The 23,119-nt window shown below is 40.1% G+C and overlaps 1 protein-coding gene across 9 annotated transcripts in view; it reads left to right on the top strand.

The window, feature by feature from the left end:
* Positions 1 to 23,119, top strand: part of DPYD (dihydropyrimidine dehydrogenase) — a 362,954-nt gene that overhangs the window by 313,677 nt on the left and 26,158 nt on the right. The gene's annotated exons all lie outside the window — the stretch shown is intronic.

Genomic DNA, 23,119 nt, shown 5'->3' with positions numbered 1-23,119 from the left:
AGTATTAACAAATATCTGAAAGCAGCTTAAGAAGACAAACTTGATATGACTTGATATGTGATAACATTTTTACTATGAATATGATCTCTCCACTTGATTCATAACATCATGTCTTTAAAAAAGTGTAGGATGTAAAATTACAAATGCATTGGAACAAGTTCTGGAACTGCTTGTTTTAATGAAACTCAACTCGATCCAGATGGATACTAATATTGTGCCAGAAGTTCCTGGGTGTTCCAGCCAAGGCGCAACATTCAGGAGACATGAAAGACCCCTAGCACTGGACCTGACCAGCTGAGACAACTTGTCACAAACCAGCTGTTAGTTGGAACACTAGATCAGATAGGAGCGGCCCTACCTGAGCATCTCATGGTCTTTCATGTGTGCTGACTCCCAAACCCTCTGCAAGGCAGGGAAATTCCAGGTGAAGAACAGTGACATCGAATAATTTAATAGACTTCACACGATCATTTTAACCTAGAAAGTCTGTGGTGGAATAGGAATGTAAACTATGGTCTCTCTGAAACCCTAACCTCTGGACTGTCTGTCCTCTCTGCTCTAGTAGTTCCCTGCTACAAAAACATCTTTGGAGATTTTTTGCCAGATGCAATGGGTTGCAGCCACCCCAGTACTGCTCACCCCTCCACCAGGGCACCGGCTGATCCATGCTGAGAAGCAGGGAGGTGTAACTGGCTGCCTACTGGTGCCCCGCTGCCTGCTGCTCTAAGCAAAATACCTGCACAGCAGGGTGGCTGAGCTTTTGTTTCTGGTTACTAGAGGGGATCACTTTGAAGACTGATTTCAGTTATACATCATGCCTATTGATTACCCTTCCAAAAATCTGATATAACACTGTTGAAAATATTGTAAAAAGTAAAGAATTACAAAAGAATAGGATTTGGAGTGTCAAACGCCTCCAAATCTCTGCTTATCGTTGCTGATGACTGGAGTTGGATTTAGCAGGAGATTAGAGACTCCTATATTGTTGTTGTTCTCTGTGGAGCTCTGAAAATTATAACATTACCTTCCAGGTGAGAAGACAATCCTATTCCTAAAGCTCTGGATAATACGCTGCTTAAAAATAAAACAAGATATAACCAGTTTCATTTTCATCTACTTACGTTAAGCAGTTAAACCGGGCTCAAAGGGTTATATCTAAACTTCCTTCCTTTAACACCTGTAGAAACATGCACAGCATTTCCAACTCATGTAACCGAGATTTGTTGTAGTTCTTCTTTAAAGCTGCATTCAGTGTTCTATCTTTTTATTACCTTTGTATTTTACTAAACAGACAACCATTGTCAAAGATGTTTCGCATGTCCTTTTGAATAAGAAAAAAAAAAATTATAATTCTTAGTCTTTTCCGCTTGTCACTACATCAATAATTAACTTTAAAAAGGTAACGTGAAAAGATGCTTTAAGGAAGCATTTAATAATTCAAAGGAATCTTAACTTGAAACAGGTCACATGAAAAAGAATGAAAAACAAAGCCCTATGTAATCTTGTCTGGCTGGCTCTGTTAGACATTTAAAAGGAACAAGGCATACAGAATATAACTGATGGTGTATTTGATTACCCTTAGCACTGAGTTATGTCATTGGATCATTGGTGCTAAATAATAACATATAAAGTTAAGCAGGCTGCATCATTGATAAGGTAGTGATATATTTTAGGCATAAACTCCGAATGGCTCTTTGTCCAGGAATGAACATTCAAGGGAAAAGGAAGAAAAATAATACAACATGGGTAAAAGGAAATGCCATGATAAATGATCCTACTAGGGGCAATCAAATACAAAGGCCTGATATCATTAATATTTATAATATCATAATTAGCAAGACTGTGCCTAAGCAGTGTTATTAGTGTAACTAATTATGTTATCATAAACTAAGTTTGCAGTATTATAGGAATCAGTATTCTTACCTTCATAAATTATTACCAATATTGGATTTCATGTACTTGTGCCTAGTAAATTTAGTTAAGTACTGTAGTTTCATCTAGATTCAAACACAAATATCTAGCTTGCTTGGCGGCAAGTCATAACGCACACTTCTGATTTTCTTTCTAAAATAAATTTGCTAAAAAGCATGTCCTTACTCTCTGTTTGGAAAAGAGAAGATAACCTGTTGATGTGATGTATATGTTCTCATCGATAAAAGTAATGTGTAGGAATGTATATGTTATACATGGAGTAAAAACTGACAGCCAAAATCCTGCGTTACGATCTTAAAAACTTATAAGGAGCTGTCCAAGTTTGTCTTGGTATTACAGTGAGATGAAAGGCAGTTTCTTCAGTAAGACCCTGTGAGAAGCTGAACAGCAAATACTGGTGAACTTTTGCATTCAAAAAAAAAAGTGGAGATGCTAATTTTGATATGTTGTATTTGTGGTGCAGTAAATGTAAAAATATAAAGGAATCATCCTCCATTTTGGTACAAAATTCCTATTAATTTTCATATAGAATCACAGGGATAAGAAGTTCAGGCAATTGACAATTTAATGAGAAGGAAGTGAGGGACAAGAATTATTTTTGACAGCATCAAGAACCACTTGCCTTCTGATTGTACATGAATTTATTGCGCCTCTCCCGGTTTTGAATATATTACAGAGTTAGGACCGGTCCTATTCCCAGCTAAGTATGTTCATAATAGTATCTATTCTGATTCCCAGTGCAATATTGAATGTTAATGTCCATATTTTTATATAGCAGTGCACTATTCTTTTGATAATTCATTTTCTGTCCTGGTTTCAGCATCAAACGGATGCTGAGTGCAGAGTGTTGCCACAGGAGAGTGACACAGTAGAGTTTTGTCATGAAACATTGTAGTATTTGATGACCAGAGTAAACTAAAAGACAAGTACTTTCTTCTAAATGGTACACCTGACATCAAACTGAAGCTGTCTTGCCATGCAGTCACCAGGTAAATGACAAACTGAACAGTTATCATTTGTCAGTTGTTAGATTTATCACAGTAACTTCCTTCCTAAACAGAAAGAATACTAAAAATACTGTGCAAAATAGTGTAATATAATTAGCAGTTTAATAGCAAACATATCAACTTTGGGCTGAGTAAGAGAATCATGTTGATTAGTACCTGTTCATGCTTCTGCATTAATGAAACTCATACTTTCATCTGATAATTTATAGCTCTTAACATATGAGAAACATCATAGCACTGGAAAATATTTTGGAAACTTGAGTGCTGTTTTTATGTTTTTCACTGTTGCAGAATGTATTTTTTGGTACATAGACTCTAAATTTATCATCTTTGAGCCAGCTAGTAGATATTTTCTGATAGTCTTTTCAGTAGAGCTAGCTTTTTCCCTTTTGCTAACACAGCAGGTGTGCTGCTGGAGTCAATACTTGCCAGTGTCCTAGATGTGACCTGTGGTACTACGCTGCCTGTAACAGAGATTCCCACTTAGAAATGCTAACCTCCGTCGTGGCTTCCAGTCACTGGGTGATACTGTTTTCCATAACTCCACCAATTTTATTCGGTCTTTCCTGTGGTTGTAGCCTTATCCATAACCACTCCAAAGACAGTCCTAGCACAGATACTGCGTCAGACTCACAAAGGTGGACAAAGCCAGTCTTCTGGGCTTCCTTCCTCATTGCTTTTCTGATGACTTATTTAGTTGTTTTTTTTTTCTGTGGGAGGACCTGACATTTGAAGCCTTGACACAGATGACTGTCATTAATATCACCTCTGAATCACCTTTCCATTAAATGCATGGAATAAAACTTGTCAGCTTGTCTCAGCTGTAATCTCAGCTTGCAAATCTCGACATTGAGATGAGAGAATGGCAAGGTAATGATGACACCACACTGCTTCTCAGTGACTCCCTCGAGGAAGAACTTTTGTAAAAGCGCACTTACCTCAGCATGAATTTAGGACTGAGTTCAAGTGCATGATGCAATCAGGCAGACGCTTAAGATGTAGAGCATGCTCTTACAACCTGAAGTTATTAGGGTGGCTGCATAAGAGAGAGGGAGAGCACAGGTAGTATCCTGATAATCTAAAATTAACAGAATTGTGTTTTAAAATAACGTTCCTGAGTTTCTCAGGAAGATATGGGACAAGGAGCGATAAAGATAACTGTTCTCACCGGGTACCTGGGTAAGGTACAGTATTCCCCAGAGGTACAATTTGGTCTCCTATGTGTAGTCACTGACTCGCCTTGTCTGTTTATTACAGGACTCTTTTATTGGTTGCTCACCAGCCTTACTCCAGAGAGCTGAAGTGATTATGTCCTAGAAACGCACTGGTGTCAGCTGGTGATGACAGAAGTGGTGTAGTGTTTTTCTATACAAAATTCCACCTAATGTCAGCTATAAAAACCATACTTAACACAGTGGCCTCTGTACATGCCAGGTAGCTAAACATCAAAAATATGGCAGTGTATTCAGTTGGTAGGTGTGGGTTTATAGGAAGAGCTAAATATATATGGATATTTCATACCTTGCTTTCAGCACCAGAAGCTTTGCAAAAACTGATGTTTGTTTGATAATGTCTAAAGGTTAAAAAATTAAAAAGAAGAAAAAGTAGTAATTTAAGCATCCTGATTCTGGACATACCCAAAACCCAAAGAAAACTGGTTTTCATAGTGGATACTCCTCAACTGTTAAGGTTGTCCTGTATTGAAAATGTCAAACCATATCTGATAAAAACACATTTATAGAAGGTGGTTTTCTCCAGCAGACAGGGGAGGATGATCCTGAACATCACAGTGTATGAACTTCAGTGAAAATTCTCATAGCCTTAAATTTAGCAAGCTGCTGAGTTTCTCTGAATGCATGGACTTCCTATTAAGACTAAAATACGCACTTCCTTCAAGTATCTATGGGTACTGAGAGCTGAATCTTCTGAGCAGTACAAACCTGCTAAATTCTAACTTGCTTGCCGTCACATCTAAATAGCCTTCTGTATGGCAGAGAAAAAACTTTGCTATACCATCAAGATTTCATACAAAATATTAAATTAGCTTTTCTATTAAATAAATAATAAATAAAATTGAACTCCCAGCCATGCAAGAAGACTATTGCAATGCATGCACCAAGTTTTGGCTACCTTCAGATTCTTCAAGACCTCTGACTGCCTTCACTGAGCACAGGTTTTCACCCTTCATTTTTGGAAGTGCTCCTTGTTGTTCAGGAAGGCAAGTTTGTCCAGTATGGTAAAGAACTGTCCCCTTGTTTCCAGCATAAAGAAGATGGAACAAACAGTATTTGTGGCCATGTCCAGAAATACAGACCATCTCATCATATGGTGGTATAGAGACTGCAATAAGAAATCAACATTGATGAAGAAACCCTTTTTCCCATATTGCCATCACCAGTTCTGAACAAGAGTCAAAGGAGGAAAAAAATTAATTTTAGGCTGTTCGATCCTTTTTCCCATTAGCTAAGGCTTGCACCTGAAACATAGCTCTCAGCCAGGCAAAGCCTCTTAAGTGTAAGCCAGTATTGATCAAGAAACATCTTGGTTTAGGATATTATGGGAACTGTGCATCAGCACACTCAGGGACTGGTGCCACTTACGCTTGTTGGGTTGACTGAAAATAAGGCTCTGCCAAAATATATCTGAACCAGCATCTGCAGGCAGATGAAGAAGTGAGTCCTTTCCTCCTGCTTGCCCCTCTCAGTCTTCCACCTCCTCCCCTGACGTGATGAAAGGTCTCCACAGGCATGGCTTCAGCTGAGCGCCTGATGGTCCCTCTGTGGAGCATCACCAGTAGCGTTTCGGGGAGCAGACCTCTGCACCCCGCTGCACAAGTCACACTTACCACGTTTCCTGCCGTTGGTGAACCTTGAGCATTTGCAAGCCGAAAGCAATTATGAGCAATCCCTGGCCTGACCAATTTGTAGAAAAAAGGACCTCTCTAACATTATTTTTTTTTCCTAACTGGTCTATTATGGAAGTTTATGTTGTGATTATCTACAGTGCTGTTTCTCACAGAGACCGCAGGTTGTTACATAAAATGTATCTTCCCTAACGGTGAAGCCATTTGCAGTAGAAATGGGTAAAACAAAAGGAACTAGGATTATTAAAGTGGATTTAAAGTAGTTTAATCTTTGTGGGTTTTATATGTACTGTATGCAAAATTTGCTTCGAGCACTGAGTTTAAAGTTTCATATTCACAGCCAGTAAATGTGGCTATTAAGAAACAATGTATTCACGTTAACTCCTTGGCTGTGGCGGTTTTAGCGCGTTCACTGCTGGCAATGGACATCAAGCCAGGAAAATCCAACTCCTGATGCAAAAGGATTTAAAAAAAAAGTCCAGGCACTGCCAAAAATACATAATTCTTTTTTTGTACTCTGCAGTTTGTTTTACTTAGGGAAACGGCCTGGTCATACCCTGCAGCATGCATTCATTACAGTGATCTTTGACTGGCAGATGCAGAGTAATAAGATGCATATTTTAGTGCTTATTATAATACCCTGTCCAAAAACAACTTGACAAATTTGTGATTTCGACAGTATCTCATTTTGCTGGCTGTGGTGCTCTGTGATTGCCTGGTCCACGTGGCTTCCAGATTATGCATACCACCAATACTGCTCATTAAAATGGCCACAGTTCACCAGTTTCGGTAGCTTGGAACGAACTTGGAATGAATTATTATACAACAAAGAGGCTGCTGTCATGCAGAACAAAAGACAAGCAAAAGAGAGCTTTGGCTTAATGAGGCTAAGTGAGTGTCTCCCCTGCATCACCAGCTACTTGACGGCCTTTGAGCATGGATTTTTTTCTCCACAGGCCAAAACCTTTGGTCTATTATTTTGTGTTTATGCACCTTGAGGCTAATATACATTTTAATATGCTGCACATGGAGAAAAAAATCAGCCATTAGATTAGAACATGTGCACTCCCTGTTAAGTTAATGACAGCCGAACATAGAGATAAATTTAGGTTTTCATATTTAATTATAGCACAGCACAGTACGTTTAGCAAGGATAAATTGCACTATTATTATGCTTCATTTTTTTTGACATCTTTTCATATTAACCATGCGCACTTACCCCCACTTCCTCCCCAGTGTCACACATAATGTCTCTGTGCAACATCCTTCTCTAACACCACTAATTTTTCATTCTGTACAGTTGTGTATGTATTGTTGTATTTGTTACTTAGGGTTAGCTTGCTAGTTGGATAAAACCATTCAAAGCAGCCCTGGTGTTAGGTGATCTACCTAAGCAATAAGGACAGAAAAGACATAAAAGGGACTGGCCTGTGTGGCCGGCCATGGCTTCTCACGTCTGCTCCCAGAGCAGGGGTTCCCAGCCCTTCTCCCCTGGTTGCTTTCAACACAGTGTGCCCTGTCCGAGGCTGCAGAGCGGTAGCCCCTTTCTCAAGCCAGCTGAATTAGAAAAGTCAGAGAAATAATGCATGGAAGGTTAAATGAGTTCCACAAAATTTTGTAGTTGGATAATATTAATATGGGCAATGGCAGTGTTAATATAAAATGTCTCGATTCTGAAGAGTTTAGCATTGTTTTATTGTATAGGAACTGAAACAGAGCTCATGTTGCTAGGTGGTATGTGCTGTTTGTTGGGGCTTTGTACGCATATTACCTCTGTTTGTCAGAGCTGTTGCTCCAAGAATAGCATCAGGTATTAGGCCAGACCTCAGCCTTATAGAAGACAATATGAAATTAAACGTAGAGGCAAGCAGGCATGCAATTCAGCCTTTGCATGTCCTTATCAAGTTTTAATGGGAATATTTGACAATTTCTGTGCTGCCATGGATTTGATGGTGATGTTGGACTATTTGTTACTACCTGAGAGAGCTTTTAGATTTGCTTTCAGCTCTAGGCTGAGCTATTCAGGTAGCTGTGGTTCGTGAAAAATATGTTTGCATGCTTCACAAAATTAAGGAAATACTGCTATTTTCCAAAGTGGATTAGAGCAGGTAATAACTCATAGGAGATTTTCCTCCTCCCGCTGTGTGTATAAGCAAGTAGAAGATATTATGCTACAGGCTTATTCCTAGATTATTCCTTATTGGATAGTTGTTTCGTGACAAAAGACACTGTGGCTTGATGACCAGAGGGTCATGACAGGAATAATAATCACCATATGAAAGGGTGTCTGGATCTTGGTGATAAAGCATTCCTCATCGCAATCAGTCAGCACTTGCCGGTGCAAGAATTTTCCTCAATGGCAGAGATCAGCTTTTTCATATTCATTGAGAGCAAATCAGTCTCTCTCTTTCTCTCTCTCTCTCTCTCTCTCTCCCCCCTCCCCCTCCCTCTCCCCTCTCTTTCTCCAACCTTCAGTTCTGTACCAGCTTTTACTGCCAAAGAAATTTTTCTTTGTCAGGTGAAACTCATGGAGTTTGGGGATGTTTAGGACACTGCAGTATTCATGGGATTGGTATTAGTTGCAGAGCCTTATTCTTTGTGTCCTCACTGAGTAAAGCCCTGGTCAGTAGTGACTGATAGCTAATTGTCTGCAGTTCAAGCACTAGAAAATGTGTCGGCAATTAATTTATGTGTGCAAAACTCTTCTCCCTGATTTTGTAAGTGAGATTTTGATGCAAATTGCATCCGTGAAAGCAAGGTTGTGCCTTTCAAAATGTAAGCTATAATTACTAGTCTGAGAACCTGATGATATGAAATTCTTCCTCTAGAATCTACCCCTAGTGAGAGAAGTAATTTATTAACAATATCGTGTATTTCTAAGCAGTACTTCTAACCATCTTTTTATTCATTAAGAACTGGTAAAATGCTTGATATTATACGAGATGTAGTCTTACAGAGTTGCCGGCTGTATCCTACAGACATCCAGATGGCTTAGAATGATCTATGCAATTAGAAATGTCTCTTCTGTATCTACAGGTAGCTATTATTAGTAAAACCTTCTTTTATTTATGTATCCCCATTTTGTTTATGGTACTAGTCACAAACGTACTTACTGATGTGCATGTAAAGACTTGGGCTTTTAGCTTCTGAAAGACTCTTTCTCCCTTTAAACTTCTCATCTAAGAAAGCTGTTTACTTGGATAGCAAGGTGCTCTGTGGGCCACAGTGCTCTGTGCAAGGGAAGTGCAAAACAAAATCTGTGGTACTGGTCATAGACAGCAGAATAAGTATTCATTTTCATCCTGTTTTCCAAGAATTGTGTTATTCTTGTGCTAGTTTTGAGAGGAATTTTGACTACATCATCTCCTAATTCTCTTAGGAACAGATTTGGCCCTTAAGCACAGCCCTAAGTGTAGTGACATGCACAGATGTACGAGAAATCTAGGAGGAGTGATTTATGGGGAGAGGCTAGAGAAGCTAAAACTCTCAAGTGTCCATATGTCCTGCCTAAATGATGCCTGTAAACATAAGAGGTGGAGAACTCAGTGGTCTACAAATATTTGGAGTTTGCAATCAATTGAGAGAGGGGGATTTTATGATGTAGAGTGAGAACTCAACCAAGACTGATGAGTTGAATTGGAAAAAAAAAGAAGTGTTCAGGAAAAGCAGGAGAAAAATTATCCTGATTGGAAGGAAAGCCTTTTTGTAGAAATGGTGGAGGTTTCATGCTGGGTTGCTGAGATTAAAGGTAGGGAGGATTTTAAAAACTTCAATGTATGGTCTAACAGAAGTACTGCTGGGAGAAATTTCGAGTTGCCAGAAGTATGGGCTGGACTTGTAGACTTTTCCTGTCCGATTTGCACAAGCGAGCTTGTGGCCCTGTCCAGCATTTCAGCTGTGCACTAGGAGCTATCCTTGGAAGCCACTGCATCCTAACAAAGTGTTTAGATAGTGACTCAATATAAGCCGCTGGAGCTAACAGTATCTAATAACATGCAATTGAAATGTCTTTTTGCTTAAAGATTAAGATCATACTTAAGGAACGTGATTATGTCCTTTCCCACCTATTTTATTTTTATTGCTATAAAAAAACCCTTGAAGGTTTTTCTGTAATCTTGTGTGGTTTTGATCCAACCACATGGATGTCTCAGCAGTCAGAGCAGTACTTCCTGAGGTTTTATGGGCAAATGGGTTAAAAATGTCTTTCTGTTTCATTGCCCATTAGTCATACATTGGCACAGGGCAACTGGCCCCAGTAACTGAATGGAGCTGTTGGGCACACCATTTCTACATGTTGGAGTCGAGAAAAGAGATTTCTGCACTTTGCTGACCTATTCATGCTGTACAGAATTCATTAAGGCCCAGGAGCTGTGTTTGGGTTGTTCCAGGGAACAATTACAGCCGGCCTGTAATCTGCTGCTCCGCAGCACACTGGGGCTCTGTAATAGTTTGAAGGGGCCTGGCAAGAATTTTATTGATTTCTTGGGATCTCATTCAGGCTGATTGCACTTGGGTACTCTGATGGCTGATGTTTAAGAACACCTACCCTAGCTGTTATTAAGAAGGTAGGTCTAATCCTCACGTAGGTAAGACCTTGTTTGCCCTTCATTCAACTCAGCAGGCAAGTTTTAATGAAATAGCTTCCTTTCATTTTTTATGCCACAGCTCCGTTTTTGATTGCCACATTTGGAACTATCCAGTGTAAGTAAGTCACTGTATAACCCATATATTGGTCAGGATATGTCATATCGTATATCTGTTCTTTCATTAATCATTTTGTCTCTTTCCTGTTTGACTGCTTGGAATAATTAATGCATTTTTTTCTATTACTATGTTGTATTTCTTCCAACTTGCTGATTTATTTATACATAAAAGCTATAAAATACCTTGTTGTTTTATACAGTATGTCTGGATTCATGAGAAACCCAGAAGTGTATCACTGAAATAGTACATTTTTTTTTTAGATTATTCAAGACAAGACCTTGCAGTTGAGTTTAAAATAGTTGAATTCTAGAACCTATCAACTATAATTTTATTTATTTATACTACCCATCATTACAGCATAGAGCATTATATCCTAGAAGCTAATCATTACTTCCTATTTTCAGAAGAGTTGTGCTCTCATTTAAAATATTAAATATATGCCAAAAGGCATCTTTCCCAATTCCAGACCAAAAGTCTAATCCAGACTCTCCAGCAGTTTTTCACTGCCTTTACTGAGCCTTCTTTCAAATGCTGAGCACTCCTGACATTTTGAAGTGTCCATTTCAAAAACTTCCGTTTGTAAATTGAAAACCAGAAAGCTCATTGTAAACCCACAAAGCTCTATATGCAAAAATATATCTACATTTTATCTTTTGCTAAAAATGTATCACTGACCTGTAAACAGCTCACATGCCACTTACATTAGCATAAATGATATTCTGAAACCTCTAAACTTACCCGTTAAAGTGGCAGCAACCAGAAATCCTTTGGCAGCTGTACCATGAGTGTGGCTTTTGTAATCAACATTCGTAAAAGAGCACCCAGAAGGAGTGAGCATGGTCTCTCGGAGCTGCCATTCTGGGTGGTACCAAGCAGGGCTAATAAATGCCTCACGCTCCAGAACTCCCCTCTTTCTCTTCACAACAAAGTCATAATCATCCATTTGATAGGCTGCAGCCATTTTGTTAGCAATTTTATCATAGCTTGGTTTTTGACCTTCAGTGCCTGGTCTGTGGGTGGGCTTCTGTGCCTGCTGCTGTATTTTGGACTTAATTACCAGGATAAAGCAGGTGGAGGAGAAACTTAATGTTTACATTTTTCCATAGGACTTAATTTATTTCTCTGTTGTTTATCGCTGAGGTATTTTTGTCTACATAGTGTGAATTGTTTGCAAAGGTATTTATAACAACATTCGAGTGATGAATGTGCAGTCTGAAAAGCTTGAAAGTCTGCCTCCATTTAAAAAAAAGCGTTTCCTTCCCATCCAGTCTGTGTCTTTCCTTGTCTAGTTCCTAAATGACAGTTTGGGAGGGGATGCCTGTGTGAAGTCATGACCACTATTTTGACTCTATGAATACTGGTTCATAACTCAGCACGCGTTGGGAATATAGTTTTTAGTGCAGAATTGAACATTTACTTTGCAGTGGAGTCTTAACACAGTCTATTGTAAGCATCCAACTTAACTGTCTAAATATCATCCCCAGCTCGTCCACGGAGAGAGGTCTCAATTTACAGGATCTGACTGGCTGAATTGCCCTTAGGAGTCTCCAGCACAAGGACTAGAGTCCCTGACCATAAGCATTGAATTCAGATACCAGGACATTGAAACAGTTGAGCATTACACACTCAGAGTGGGATTTATTTACCTCCAGATGTGGTTTAAGACCTTACAGGTATCTGAGGCATCTGTGTAGGTCTGGATCTTGAAGCGTAGTGCTAGAGACTTGTGTTGAGGCGGATCAACCCTTTCCTGCCCAAAAGCTTAGTGTGGTTCAGACACTGAAAGCTTGACAAGTAGAAACACACAGTCAAAAAAGGATGCAGAAAGCTGTTTTCCAAAAGCATATGCTCTGTCAACCAGGGAGACCATTCCTTCTCCAGAGGGAGCAAAGAGTCTAAGTGAAATACTGACCAGGCTTACTGCTCCTAGGGTCAGACTGAAGGGGTTGAGGCATTCGTCCAAAATGTCATCCAGTGCTTTTGAGCTTTTTGAAAGAAAAAAAAGTATGTGCAGCCATGTGTATGTGCATGCACATGCAAGAAGTGTTTTGCTATGTTTGTGTTTCTCAGCTGTTCTGCAGATATGTCCCGAAACTCCAGCAAGGTTCCCTCTTGCTGGAGTCAGGGGTGCAGGAAAGACTAGAGAACTCAAAAAGCTTGGATGCCACAGCTGATGTGACCACCTCGCATGGTCACTCTCCCCAGAAATAGTGTCAGCCAGATGTTGTTCCTGAAAGTTTGTTTTAGAAACCCAGAACTGAGAACTGTGACTAGCCAACCACATTTAAGCCCATCTAGCTCAAAGACAAGTAAGCCTCCCTGTTAGATCCTATCCCAACTGACTGATGTTCATTTAGAGAGTGGAACTGGATCAGGATATGACAAATGGTTCTCGAATATTACCTAGGTACACTGAATATTTGCTTCCACATCTCTAGTGGAATAAATGTTAGTTCAGTTAAAAATCATTTTAAAATCATTCAATTCATTTGTTCATTTAGCCAGGATATACTCAGTTGCTGCTGTGAAAGGGACTGTGTTGCAATGTAACTTGCTTTCAGTTTCAAGCGTTGAGAGATTGTACAATGTTATCAGCCCAACACAAGATAATTCTACAATGCAATTGCAATGAAAACTTGGACATTCAAGAATCAGATAGGTAGTGGTGGATACATCAAAATCTCAGCTCATAACCATAGTCAACTCTCCCTGCCTCAGTCCCATAAGGGTACTTTAATTTTCTTCCTGTCTTGCAGCTCATAAACATACTTCTCTTCACAACACACACCATATGCCGTTGGAAAAGGGCTGTAAATTTTTATAGATGTGTTTGAGGGTATTGTAAAAGTATAATAAAGTAAAAATAATGCGAAGAAATAGAAATTATTGAACAACTGAATTAAAATATTAGGCTGAGATGGTTTTATTGCATTTGGGCTCTACTTGGCTTTTACAGTCAGGAATGGATAGAAGTCTTTTTTAGAGATAAGAAAATTAAGAATTTTGATTTTAACAGTGCTTATAAACATTTGCTTAAACACTTAAATCATTTCAGTACATTGCTGAAGACTACTTAGTTTTAACTCAATCAGTACAAAACTGATTTCTGATGTTTACCTTTTGAAATTGTTTTACTTGGTTTTAGGGAAATATTTCTAGTTCAGAGATGAAGGTTTTTACTCATACAAATTGAAATGTTAAGTAATTAAGTAGCGTTACAATGAAAGTAATAGTACAATAATGGTGGTGAGTAAATTACAGATACTTTGTTTAATCTGAAGCCAGTTTCAACCCCAAATGTTGCCCCTTTCTCTGGAAATCCAGCAGAGAAAACAACATGATTGCTCTCAATAGTGCTGCCCTCTTTTTCCTGTTTAGAAGTGAATAATATACCAGACAGTCATCTTGAAGGTGAAGATGGACAGTAGGAAAGTCTGCTGACTTGAGTAGCATAGCTTACCTACATTCTCCCAGACAGAAGTTTCTGCAGCTCAAAGTTTTTGTTCCAATTTGTGGGTTTGTTTTTTTTTCCCCCTCCAAAACCAGCTGGAGTACTAGACATTTGAACTTTTCCCGTGGAAAAAGCCTCTCAGAAATAGTTGCAAAGAAGTTCAAAATATTTGAGGGCTTTCTCTCCTACAGTGACTCCACAGTGGCTGTTCCTGGCTCGCCCTCCATTGCCCTCCTGCCACCCTCTGCCCATCTTGCCCTGTGAGTCCAGGCCTGGGGGATGCTCTGTACGAGCCACCCCAAACCATGAACCCTGCTCTGGTGAAGCCTGGTAACCCTCACGGCCCGGTCCTGACCACTGCGTGTAACATCTGCTGTAAAAGAGGCAGGCTGGCGATGAAAATTTTATGTTGTGGTGTTTGTCTGGGCTTAAGTTCTTGAGGAATTTTTGAAAGATAACGTGTAGCATAGTGATCTGCGCTGGAACCAAGCTGCTAGTTGTGAAGGGAGCTGAGCCAAAAAGTTCAACTTTCTTTGTGCCCCTGATGGCTTTTATATACATAAGAACAGTAAGACTTTAAAAAAGGCTACTGTAAATTTTACTATGATCTATTATAGCTGATGGTATCTTAAATTATTCTTCATCCCTTATCACAGCAATCAGAAACTTCAGATAAAGGTTGAAACCTGCTCTGCTTTGTCTTGCTACAGCGGTGTGTTCTTTTCCCCAACTTACAAAAAATAAGAAGTCTTTTAAGACATACAAAGAATACGGCATGAAACTCAGAGTGTCTGTATCTGGTTTTCATGGGGGATGCTTGAAAGGAATTAGACTATTTTCCAGGGAAAAATTCTGGCACACTGCTTGCGTGTAAATTAACAACAATGAAAGTGGTAAATTAAAATTGCAACACCAATTTCATTTTTAGCTCTGTTTTGCATTTATATAGAAGGATTTATTATTACTGTGATTTACCTTCTACTAAGAGGTGTAAGAAAGGAAAGTATGAAGTAGCAGCAGCTGTAATTATCTTCTGGAGAACTTCAGCTTGCAGAAAATGCTGCAGCATGTTTGCTGAGAAACCAAAGTTGCTGCAAGCACACCAGGCCATCCTCCCTCCATTTTCTAGGCTGGATTCCCAGCATTTTCTGACACAGCTGTTCAGCTGTAAGGTTCAGCACACATTGAAGGAAAGATCCATCTTCCATCTCAGGTGAAGCACTGACCTCCTGTATGGCCTCCACTCTTTATTTTCCTTTTTTTTTCCCTGGCTCCCTGGATATGCTGCCAATGAGGAGTGTTGGTGGCATGGAAGCCCTAGGTGGGCTGTCCCGGCATAGAACAGCAAACCAGCTCTCGGCTCTTTTCTTCAGCACCGTCAGTACCAAAGATCCTTTGTATCTTATGTGCTAGCTTAAACCCCAGGGGAAGACCATACTCCATGACTCCGTTCATTCCTTGTGCTTGCTGGATTTTCAGCAATGCTCTTTTTATAATACCGCTGGGTAAGGTAAGATTTGGCTTAGGGGCACATCCACAACTGTGGAACAAGCTCCCACAGGACCTAAGACTCAGTTAGTGCCTTTGCCTTTCACCCTGAGAGTAAAAGGCACTCTTCTAACTTTGTCTTCTCTGTGCAGAAGTGTATCTGTATTGCTGCTTGCTTTCATTTTTACAGGAAGGAAATTACTAAAATCTTACTCAAACAAAGCAGTCTGTCCCATACACAAAGAAAAAGAATAAGAGAGTGGGTGAGCCATGCAACATAGGTGGAGTTCATTAGTTAACAGTCACTGCTGGGATATTTTAATGATGAAGGTGGCATAAAACCTTTGCAAGGGATGACAACAATATGAAACAAGTGTCCATTTTATCTCGTTTCTTTTGTCTTCTGGAACAGAAACAGAGACACTGAGAGGCAGGCTCAAGAAACCTAATTAAATACTGAAAGGAAATGAAAATTAGTTCCCAGTTCTGTTGCCCAGACTGATTCTGTGCATATTCAATTTGTATTATTTTCAGAAAAAAAGTGAGACATTATAACCAGAATTCTCAAGGTATTTCTCATTCTGGAAGAGAGGAGCTAGGTGTCTGGGCTAGTCTTCAGATATGATCCATGCTCCCAGTAGTGTCATTAGGACCTGCCAAGTATTTGGCATATCTCAGATCAGTTTCATTGTTGTAAAAAGGAGTCAGTGGACTCACAAATCTACTCATTTCCGTTGGGGAAATGTTTAAAGACTTTAAAGCAAAGTTTTCCTAAGGAAAAAACAATTGATAGCAAATTATATTAAATAAGCTGAGTTCCTGTGGAAGTAATCAACACTAACTTTTTAAAGCTGTTATTTCACTTAGAAAGCAGAGTTAAATCAAAATATTATGTTGTTATGATCTGTCTATACCAGTGTCGGTATCAGTGTCACTGATACCAGTTAAAGTGTCGAAAAGAAAACTTTATAGCATCCTGAGGTTGCTTTGCTTCCTAATTAAGACTACAGCAGCATTTTGCAGAGTGTGAAAGGAATCCTGTGTGGTGTTAAGTAGGTGTAGAAAGGAGAAATCATTTATTTTAAGGACACACTTGGTGCAGGAGCTTACTTTAAGACTAGGTTGAAGATAGAGCTCATACTTTGGCTCATGCTGGAACATTGTTTATTTTCTTGGCTTTTTAAAGCTGTATTTGTACTACTATTTTTGCAAAAAAAACCAAAAGAGATGTCCTTAAATGCTAAAAAAATGCAGTGGTATCTGTGATAAATAACTCCACACTAGGACATACTTTTTATGGTTATGCGTTAAGCTTTGTCACTCTAGTTCCAGAAAGTCCCTGATGACAGAGAATAGCATTTACTGAAACTAGCTGGATGTTACAGTATTTTACTTCATTCTGCCTGGGCACTGACATCAGAAGTGCCTAGATTCCTATAGGCACCTCACTTCAGAAAGGAGAGATATGTCTGTACTTTCAAATTAAATGTGCCCGGGAATATTCCTAGGTGCTTAGGCCAGCTGGCACCGAGCAGCCTGTGCCGATGATCAGAAGCTGTTAGTCTCCAAAGCAGGTTGGCTGCCGGCAGGCTGCCTGCTGGGAATGGCTCCTGGAGTGTGCCGACTTCCAAAGCCTCTCCAGGAATTGCCTGGGACACTGATAGTCAGCACAGGCCAAAAGCGAGCAAGAAAATGTTGTAACGCTTCATTCGGATAGATGACAACATCCTTGTGCCCAGGAACATTCCCAGACACCAAATTACTACTGTGGATATAGACTGAGTGTCTTGCAAGAGACTCAGAAAAGAAGAAAAAAAAAAAAAAAAGACAGCACTGATTATGGTAATATGTGAGTATGTGAGTGGGCATGAAAGATGGACAGATGGACATAAAAATGAGCTATATTAAATGTTAGTGAAAATTGCACTGGGAAAAAGACCTCTCACAGCCTGAGGCTCCAAAATCAGGAAAAACAATTTTTAGAAAATCTCCAGAAATATCTTCTATCTAAAATATAATCAAATGTAATGTAATATAATATAAATGTGTGACTAATATATGTATTTTTGTATGATGTGACTAATATATATGTGTATGTATGTATTATCCAAGTATGGACAGTCTAAAAAAAATACCTCACTGTCTTTCCAGATGTTATAAAACAGCTAACCTGTGAGTTCGTTGCATCCTAATGGATGAATTCAGGTTGTAGGTGGGACAAAGTTGCAGTGATTCAAATGAGAGCACTCAGAAGCTATGTTTACATTAAGAAGTAGTGCAGACAAATAGGCCAAAGAGGAATGGAGCTGCAGAATGAAATGGTTGATGCTGCAGACTGGTGTCCACACAATATGCATTCCAGGGTTTTTTACTGTGTTCTAGCTCTAATCTCGTCTCATGGGCTAAATGCCCATTAGCAGCTGGAGCTCATTTTAGGTGCACTCCTGGAGCACACATTCAGGTTTCATTTCATCCAAAATAAAACCCAGTTTGTGCTCTCTGAGACTGCTCTGCCCTAAGAACCTAAGTGCAGTATGTGGGGATAATCAGGAGATTCACTTCAAAGGTGTACTCCTGATCTAAACTAAAACACTAATGTAGAGGCACCTGGAGAGCTCATGCAGCAGCATTACAGCAATGCAGAGCTAATGTGCACAATTAGCGAGCAAGCCGAGGCCACCCATCAGTGGAGCAGAGACAGAAGCCGTTAACCACTCAGAAAAGAAAATGTTTGCATAGACAAGGAAAAATTTTGTGCAAACATAAATGCATTAGCACAAAGCAGAGAAGAAAAATCTACTGGTAATTGTCTCGCATATGGGATTCTTTGCATTGGCAAGAAAATTGTTTTGCCAAAGCTTGCTTACAATAGCAAAAAGAAAAAATGCACCACATCAGGAAAACAAACTGACTCAGAAAATGTAATTTTGCATATATCTGGCTTTGATGCACTACACGAGCAAAAACAAACTTTTGGTGCCATTTGCACAAGCATGAACTTTAAAGTAAGAGCAGCAGCACAGAAGCAGAGAAGAGTTTGAATGCCAGCTAGACAGTTGAACATCAGTAAATGCTAGATAACAGAGACTGTTGGCATTGTGTGAGAATCTAAAACTGCTGACAAAAACGTACAGCATAATATTACACAATAGAACAATCAAAATGCCAGCAGGACAATGTAAATTACCAAGAAAAGTTGAACGAATTAAAATACCAGGACTATAGATACCACACAAATACTCTGCTTTCAACTACATCAAGTGAATGAATGAAGCATGTGACTAAACTGGGGCAAACAATTCATACAAGTTACATACAAAAAGTCAGAAAACTTAGCTCAAATAGGTAGTAAGCTGTAAGACCCCTGTAGCAAAGTATCTTCATGGTGTTTTAAAGGTCTGGGATGTCTTCTAGGCAGATGAGAGCTGGAAATGGATACAGTGATGCAGCCAGGATAGCACTTGCTTAATAGAATGTCCTCTGCACTCAGAGAAAAAAAGCAATAAGGCAAGTGAAAGTAAGGAGGGCATAAGTTTCATTGCCGAGGCTTTGCAGAGCCACAGGCCAGATGGGCAGCAAGCCAGCTGTAGAGAAGATAGGAAGCTGTACATATGCATGGTCTTTTAGCAATTTAACAAGGCATTATATAGACCTGCAGGTGGTAACATGCTTTCCAGCTTAAAAAAGTAAAAGTAGTTTCCATTTCTGATGCAATACTCATATATTTGCAAATGTATTAGACATAAGAATTAAAGAAGGTAACTACCACAGTACCTTTTGAGCACCCATTAGGGCGGATACAGGTGGAGAAAAATGCAATTTGAGATCAAACCTGTGGCAGAAGAATGCCAACGGTATCAGCAAGAACTAACGGGGCTGGCTGGGAGCTGGGATTGCTGCCATAGCTGTATAGATGCAGAAACAGAACAGCAAAAGCTGTAGCTGATCATGATTACATTCTCATCTATCTGCTTGAAATGACCAAGGCAATAAATCTAAAATGAAATAAAATGAGATGAAATTGCATTTGACTCCTGGAGCACTGGGATAATTGCTGACCTCCCAAAGGCTATTACCCGGCTCCTAAAAAGTAAAAACCATGTAGGATAGACCCACACCTGAAAATGGGTAAGTCAGTTTGAAGATTCTTGGGATTCATAAACCATCTCACAATACTTTTGCCTGCTTTTCAGATCTGTACAGTCTCCTGAGGTAATTACTAAACAAAACCACGCTATGAATACAACTGCTGTAATTTGCTGGAGTCTTCTCATATATAAAGGAGCTGTACAAAATATCCCACGGTGCAGCGTTGGAGCATGTAAATGCCAAGGCCATTATATCGCACAGGGCAGGGCGGGGGAAGCACTACTGTTTGCATGAGGCATACGTAGAACACAACTCCTCCAAAAAGGCTTCTACATCCACCAGCAGAGTGTAGGAGCAGCCCAGCTGAGACATACCGGAGTAATGTGTGCAAGTGGTGACTTCAATCCTTGTGTTTTAAGGGCGGGAAACTATACGAATACAAAGTGACCATCAATTATTAGAAAGCATTTTATAAAGCCAGAACTAGCACCCCCTCAGTAACCACAAGAGAATGCTGCTAAACCTTCAGTGATGTGCATTGCTCGACATCTGGAAAGGGATTGCCATGTACATCCCTGAATTCTTACCCAGACTGCCGTACACAAAACCAGGATGACTGAACAAGAATGTCAGATTCTCAAAATATTAGAAATAGATAAAATGAGGAGATTCAACGTAAGTATTATTTAAGCTGGGTATTTGTCAGTTTTGACGCAGGGGCTACAAAAAAACCTCAAAGGAGTGTTTGAACAAGGCAAAAATTTAGTGTCAGCTCATGCCCATCCATCTTTCACATTGGCCATATGAGCAGGGAGAGGTCCCATCCTCTCCTGGAGTGCTGCAGCCCCACAGGTAAGTGGAACTGTACAGTACGTGTTTGAGTTACAGCACCCAGATCATTGAGCAGAAATGTCGTTGGGTGCCTGTCAAAGCTATTCTGGGACAGAATCCTCCATTCAAAAGGATGGCTGTGTACTGGGGAGCATCGAGCTGTGCAGGTAGTTGCATTACCCCTGGAGAAACATAGGCCTAAGAGAAAGGAGAGACATAAAAACTCATTGCATTCTTAATAGACTTTGGGGAAAAGTAGAGCAAAGGACTTGATTTCAAACAACAAATCTCAAAACCTAACCTTTGCTATATTAGTCAGACTTCCGTGGCTCAGCAGTCATTTTGCAGCAATTGCTGCAGATGGTGTGATCAGGATGGGGCACTCTGGCAGGCCCACTATCAAACTGCCTCTGGAGACAGTGGAGCCTGGGCTATTTCTTGTTCACTCATGCAAACAACCTGGGAATAAAAATCTAGTTCACTTCTCATCACTGCTATTGCTACCATCACCTTGCAGCATTTTGACTAAATGGCAAAACTGAGTCAAGAACTGAAATTGTGATTTTTTTTAATAAAGCAAAAAGAGGAACACATCTGCCAGTGGAAAAATGGCCTTGCAGAAAGTGCTCACAGTAGCCTGGTGCCATACTGATGTCAGGACACGTGCATACCTCAGTGTCTGCTGCCTCAGGAAGCATTACAGCTGGTAATGGAGAAAGGAATAACAAAAAGAAAAGAAATCAGAGGGCAATACTATGATCAACAGGCTAACAACCACCAAGAAATATGACCCAGGACTCTGCCAAGATCAAACCTTTTCCTCAAGATAAATCATGAACTTGAGTGCAAGCCACCCACATCGAAGAAACCCTGTAATTTGTCCAAAGCAGAAGTGGGCGAGCAAATTTTCTAGTCTCACCCCAAATGTCTGCGTCATATGAGCAGGAGGCAAAGATATGGATAAGGAGGCACTTTTTTCGCCAGGGCTTGGTCAGCAGGACAGAAGAACACAAACTGATGAACGTGCCATTGACAAACTTTGTAGCTCACTTGTTAAACTCCACGCCACTGCATCAGCTGTGTCACAGGCAGTCTCTTTGCAGAAAATGTCTGCCCAAGCTTTATGCTGCTTGCAAGTTCCATTTTGGGCAGTATTGAAGGTGTCAGAGTAATCCTCCTAACCCAAGTTGCCAAGACAGTTGAGTTGGAATTTTTTTTTTTAGTAATAATTACTAAATTTTGTATGTGCTGTTTCCCAGGTTAAGGATGGAGAGCAGTTATATTCGTGTTTAGTAATGCCATCTCAGCTAAATGTAACTGAGGGATGTCACCACAATGAGCTTGCTTATTCCTGCATAAATGCATTTATGTGTAGGAAATTCAGAGGCCTCTGCTTCAAAGAAGTGATTGAAAGAAAATAATCCATCTGGAAGAAGGATTAAAGGCTGGAGTGAGGCACACTCTCTCACTTCTGAGGTCTGAGCACAGAAAAATGTTTGTCTAAGCCTGCAGATAGCCTGAAATGGTGGCTGAGGAGTACAAGCCCTTGTAGCTAAGCTGCATTTTGCTGCCCTGCCTCATCTTCCTGCCTGCCCCACTCCAGGTGCACACCTGATAGGAAGCGGTTTGTCCTGCTATGGTGTCACGGCTCGTCAAAGTGGTCTGCACACAGAAAGAGTGGGATATTTGGGAACAGACTTACTGCTCGTGCAGGGCCACTCACTGCATCTTCTCTGGAGGAAGGAAACGGTCCCAGCCTTCCTGAGGAGAAGCAGCAAATCTTTCCTGTGTGGTGACTCTTGCTGCCTTTGTAAGCCGCTCAGACTGAAGCTCTCCTAGGAGCTTTATCCATCAGAATACACAGCACCTCTATAAAATACGGAGAAAAAAAGTCAGGCAGATAGATGACACGGATTATCTATAATAATATAAATTATGTCATCTGTGACCTTTATAGCAGCAGCGCTGTTGTAGACAGCATTAATGTAGAGAAGCTGCACTAAGTAGAAAATTTTGTTTCCCTTTCTGTCTTATGGTCGAAATGGCTATAGATGATTTTTCTTGAGCTGTAGATTGAATCACTATAAATATCTGGCATAACTTTAACAAAATGGATTATGTCAAGAAATAAAAATAATTCTATTTTTACAATTTAAATGAGGACGAGATTTTTAAATATGGCAGGTTTTTGAGTAGTGAAGCTCTGTAGGGCTTGCGTGGTCACTCATCCGTGAAGAGGTGTGTTATCTGGAACTACCTACAAGCAAAACAGCTGAAGACATGACAGTTTTTTCAAACAACGCAAAAGAGGTGTACACGGTACGCTCCATTTTATCTTTCATTGGACACCTGTAACTGCTGTGATGAAGTCAGGTGGAATCATGTGTGCATGTCCAAGAAGAGTGGGTTGGTAGCGGTCAGTCAGTGAGACATGGTCCCGGTTCTCCCAGTCGCTGCACAGAGGCTTAACCTCGGTCAGTGTTAACTACTTGCATGTTTAAAGGTCAGCCACGCATAAAGGCTTGTAGGATCAGGAGAGGAGTTTCTTTGCAAGTATAAATTATATAGTTTGTTGTGCCGTGCCAATCCTTTTGACCTGCGAAATAGCCCGATGAGTACACAGTGCAAAGGAAAGTTTTATGTACCTCCATTGTTTATCTGTAAGGAGCACGTAACCAGTGGAAAAGTGGATGGCCGGTTGAAACAATATGTGGTTGTGGTTATATTTCATAGCAGAGGGCAAGCTGAATGCAC

This window comes from Nipponia nippon, unplaced genomic scaffold (assembly GCF_047370975.1).
Source record: "Nipponia nippon isolate SJK-2023a ecotype South Korea unplaced genomic scaffold, ASM4737097v1 scaffold_5, whole genome shotgun sequence".
Taxonomy (NCBI): Eukaryota; Metazoa; Chordata; class Aves; order Pelecaniformes; family Threskiornithidae; genus Nipponia; species Nipponia nippon.
Note: the sequence above shows the minus strand (reverse complement) of the source record. Positions and strands in the feature narration are given on the sequence as shown.